Below are 5,000 nucleotides of genomic sequence, written 5' to 3'. Positions count from 1 at the left end.
ACTCCAAAAAATAAAGAATTAAAATAACAAAGTCTAATCTATATAAGTAATGTTGAATAAAGCTTATTTTTAATCTTCTTTGAAGGCAGAAAATAGTAAGGTAAAAATAAAGTCCTCTCTATGCTCTGAAGTAACATATAAAAAAAACTAGCAATAAAAAAAATACCAAGTCTTCGTCTTGGAAAATAACAAAATCTAAAAGAAAAATCTTCTTTGTGGAAAATAGTAAAATAAAAAAACCAAGTCTTCACCTTGGAAAATAACAAAATCTAATCTAAAACATCTTAAATAAAGCTTGTCTGTAGTCTTCTTTGTAGGCAGAAAATAGTACGTTACAGGACTCTCAAACTGATGTATTCCAAAAATAAAGAATTAAAATAACAAAGTCTAATCTATATAAGCGCTCTTGAATAAAGCAGTGTAAAAAAAAATAGCAATATAAAAAAAACAAGTCTTCGTCTTGGAAAATAACAAAATCTAAAAGAAAAGAAAAGTCTTCTTTGTGGAAAATAGTAAAATAAAAAAAACCAAGACTTCACCTTGGAAAATAACAAAATCTAATCTAAAACATCTTAAATAAATCTTATTTGTAATCTTCTTTGTAGGCAGAAAATAGTAAGTTACAGGACTCTCGAACTGATGTAGTCCAAAAATAAAGAATTAAAATAACAAAGTCTAATCTATATAAGTGCTCTTGAATAGGCTTCGTGTAAAAAAATAGCAATAAAAAAATACCAAGTCTTCGTCTTGGAAAATAACAAAATCTAAAAGAAAAGTCTTCTTTGTGGAAAATAGTAAAATAAAAAACCAAGACTTCACCTTGGAAAATAACAAAATCTAATCTAAAACATCTTAAATAAAGCTGGTTTGTAGTCTTCTCTCGAACTGATGTAGTGCAAAAATAAAGAATTAAAATAACAAAGTCTAATCTATATAAGTGCTCTTGAATAAAGCTTCCTGTAAAAAATAGCAAAAAAAAATACCAAGTCTTCGTCTTGGAAAATAACAAAGTCTAAAAGAAAAGAAAAGTCTTCTTTGTGGAAAATAGTAAAATAAAAAACCAAGACTTCACCTTGGAAAATAACAAAATCTAATCTAAAACATCTTAAATAAAGCTTATTTCTAATCTTCTTTGTAGGCAGAAAATAGTAAGTTACAGGACTCTCGAACTGATGTAGTCCAAAAAAAAAGAATTAAAATAACAAAGTCTAATCTATATAAGTGCTCTTGAATAAGCTTCGTGTAAAAAATAGCAATATAATAAAAATACCAAGTCTTCGTCTTGGAAAATAACAAAATCTAAAAGAATGGTCTTCTTTATGGAAAATAGTAAAATAAGAATACCAAGACTTCACCTTGGAAAATAACAAAACCATCTTGAAAAAAGCTTATTTTTAATCTTCTTTGTAGGCAGAAAATAGTAAGGCGAAAATAAAGTCCCCTCTAAGCTCTAAAGTAACAAATACGACGTGTTAAAAAAAAAACTAACAATAAAAAAAAACCAAGACTTCGTCTTGGAAAATAACAATCTAAATTGTGGAAAATAGTAAAATGAAATAAAAACCGACTTCACCTTCGAAAATAACAAAATCAATCTAAAACAAATGACATCTTAAAACAAAACTATTATTTGTTTCGGAGGTTGTCTATGACTGTTCATAGACCGCATAATTTCCACAGAACATTCTCAGAATATCAAGAGAGAAAAGCAGCGTTCTGCGGGAAATCATCTTGGCCAGTGATGTCGTTCTGGGTTTGGTCAGGCCCAGGGAGGTAAGTACCTCGTTATTCTCAAGGGGCCACTTTCCTCTTGCCCCAACCGGGAATCCAAAGAATGTGACCTTGCTAGCCTTCGTCAGCACTTTGACTTGATCACCAAGAGGGGTATAGTACGAAACTTTGTGCGAGGCAGCATCTGACAAGGTATTCTTTGAAAGCTCAAAACGGACGGTGACATCGATCACAACCGCCTCCTCATCTTTTGCAAACACGAGGTCAGGCTTTCTCATCTCTCCCGTCTCGGATATGAACCGTGGCTCTTTGTATACAGACCAGCCCAATCTAGCCGCTTCGTCTGCCAGAATGTTACTGATCTTGTTATGTCGCGCAATTCTTGCTTTCTGTACTGCAGGACATTGACCGAGAATGTGCGAAAGGGACTCGAGTCTGGCAGAGCATTTCCTGCAGGAACGTAAGGCCCCATCTCTGCCTCTGTTCAAGCTTTCTCTTGTTGGGTAAATATTTGCCCTTAGTTGTAGTGCTGCGATAAAGAAGCATTGTTTAAAGCCGCACCATGGCCTCAACCAAGCATTACTGATTCTATCATGCGCAAAGTTTACAATGCCCCTTCCTTGAACCGGCTTTTCGCACCATCTCTGAAATTCATGCTCCCTCCAATCGCAGGGTCTCGGATATACAGGTTCTTTTGACACCGAGTCCCTGAGAACGAATGTTGGGATTGCATCACTGTCACCCCCTGCTCGTACCCACAAATTACGGTATTCTTCCTCCATACCCTGCGAGGACACAATATTACGGGTGATAGCATCGGACGAGTTTGCTATACGTTGCAGCCTTCTAACTTGAACCGAAGGGATTGTTTTTTCCAGTTTCAAGATGGCAAGGCCTCCGTCTCGGGCTCTGGCATATAACAGTCCATCACAAGTTGAAGCGGGAAGGTGGAGCCATCCTTTTACCGCCTTTCTAATCTCTTGGTCCAACCCACGGAGAGTTGATTGCTTGCAGTCCGAGTGGTCTGCAGGATATAACAATCTGGGTAGGGCATAGGCATTGAGTAGTTCAACCTTCTGAGTTGGCTTCAGAGGCGCCTCATCGATTTTCGAGATCCATGTCTTTAGCTGACAATGTAGATCAGGCTGTATAGTGCCAGTCCAAGGGCCAATTTTCAGACCAAGGTATTTCGTTGATTCATCAGGTTGGATCATATGGACATCTTTATTTTTGATAGTCCATGGGTCGCAGTTGTTCACCGTATATGAATCTTTGGTTGGGCTTATCATGAAGCCCTGGCACTTTCTGGCCTGAACCTCCAATCCCGATAGCCCACAAAATGATTCCAAGATCGCTAGATTGGCGGCCATACCAACCCAAGATTCGCTCACCAACACCAAATCATCAGCAAACGCAAGAGCTGTCACGTGGTCGGTATCAATGGAGTACCCAACTCCGTGTGACTCTAGGGTGCATATCAAAGGGTCCATGGCAAGATTGAAGAGCAGGGGTGACATGGGGTCACCCTGTTTGACACCAACACGTATGCTAATTTCTCGAGTCGACTCGCCATTGCTTTTGAACGAGGTCGTACACCGATCGTAGGCGTTCTGGATGATGCCCACCACGTGTTCATCTACTTTCTTGTGCCTTAACACCCATAAAATATGAGCATGCGAAACCGAGTCAAAAGCTTTCGCTATGTCGATAAACATGACAGCCAACGGCCTGTGCAATTTCTTAGCATGTCTCATAAGGTCCTGTAGCACCTTAAGATTTTCAGAGCAGCCAGATGCCGCTATAAAACCACGCTGCCTTGGGTTTAAGGGACAAGCACGAGCAAGACGTGCAGTCATTATTCTGGAAAATAATCTCAGAATCATTGAACCGATCGTTATTGGTCTCCAGTTCCCCAATTCTTTCAGCTTTTCATCATCCATAACCTTAGGAATAAGAATCGTCCTATTCTTTTTCAACTCTTTGGGAATAATTCCTGTAATCATCCATGCATTAAATAGGGCTGTCAGTGTCCGACCCTCGGGGTCGGCAGCACAGATTGCAGCCCTTGTTAGGCCATCTGGCCCAGCTGCTGACGTTGGTTTAATGGCCCGTATGGCAGTCTGAACTTCCTCCACCGAAATTAGGGGCTCAAAGTATTCGTTATTTGCAACACCTGATGACTTAAATTGGCCCAGGCCATTGAATGGCAACACCTTCTCCCATTTTTCGCAGTAAAAACGATATACATCTGCGTTCGGGATTCGGCATTCATGACGTTCAGTGCCATCCAGGACTAAGGACGCAAGAAGAGAGCGGTTCTTAAAGAAGAGCTTCTGGTGCTTCATGAAGCTTCCTCGTTTTTCCGCTCTCTTCTTCATCCAAGATCGTGTGGGTAATATCCTGGGTTTAATAATGTCGTTCTCGGGTTTTGAACGTTTGCCTTTGTTTTTCACCAATCTCATCGGACAAAGCATCAATGCTGTGGCAGTTTCTACGAGGGCATCATGTTGGCCCTCGCCGTTAAGCCAAGCCTTTATTGCCTCCATTGCAGGCTTTTCCAGGGTCCCAGAATTCTCATTCGTAAGCCGCTCAGCTGCTTGAGCGAGTATGGATGAAGTCCCCGTTGTTACATTTGGTGGGGGAGACAATGTCTCAAGAGGCCTAGAAGAAAAATGTAAGCTGTCTGACATGGGGGCCCCTGTCTTTTTACTTAGGTCCCGTCTCTTGTCAGAGACTTGCTTGTTGGTCTTAGTCCCAAGCGCTTCAGCAATGATCTTATTGATATTCTTTTTCCCCTGAAACTGCAACTCTAGAAGGGCCAGCTGTTCTACTTCCTTCAAAGACCAGCAGCTACGGTGTACCCCTCTCTGCGAGGTACCCTTTATACCATCTTTAATCCTTTCCTCATTACGGGTGACTGGGTGAGCATGCCTCTTGTGCTGCGAAAGGCCACTTAGAGTTGCAAAGCGTGCCTGGCAACATTCACAGACCATTGGTAAGCTTTCCTCAGTTAACTTTATTCCCCCACATTTGGGGGCATGACAGGCAATCGATCGGTGGTTTGAGTTGGTTTTGTCACATTTAGCGCACTTAAACACCAGAGGAATGTCTCTGTGTTTGATGTTAAAATGTGCAACAAGTTCGGATGCTTTGCCCATGTGTTGTTTACAGATAACGCATATATACTCCAGACTAGGCAGTACAACCGTGATAGTTCCCTTGGTGTCAATGGGAAACTTTCCCAACACGGGTTCCTCAGCCGATATGTC

General features: G+C 40.6%; 1 pseudogene; it reads right to left on the bottom strand.

Annotated features, from left to right (window-relative positions):
* The window catches only part of LOC142911586 (28S ribosomal RNA), a 10,487-nt pseudogene that overhangs the window by 2,224 nt on the left and 3,263 nt on the right, over window positions 1–5,000 (bottom strand).

Source organism: Petromyzon marinus, unplaced genomic scaffold, assembly GCF_048934315.1.
Source record: "Petromyzon marinus isolate PM22_M1 ecotype Great Lakes invasive population unplaced genomic scaffold, UKy_Petmar_22M1.pri1.0 PM_G_Scaffold_18, whole genome shotgun sequence".
Taxonomy (NCBI): domain Eukaryota; kingdom Metazoa; phylum Chordata; class Hyperoartia; order Petromyzontiformes; family Petromyzontidae; genus Petromyzon; species Petromyzon marinus.
This window is presented reverse-complemented; position numbering and strand designations above follow the sequence as displayed.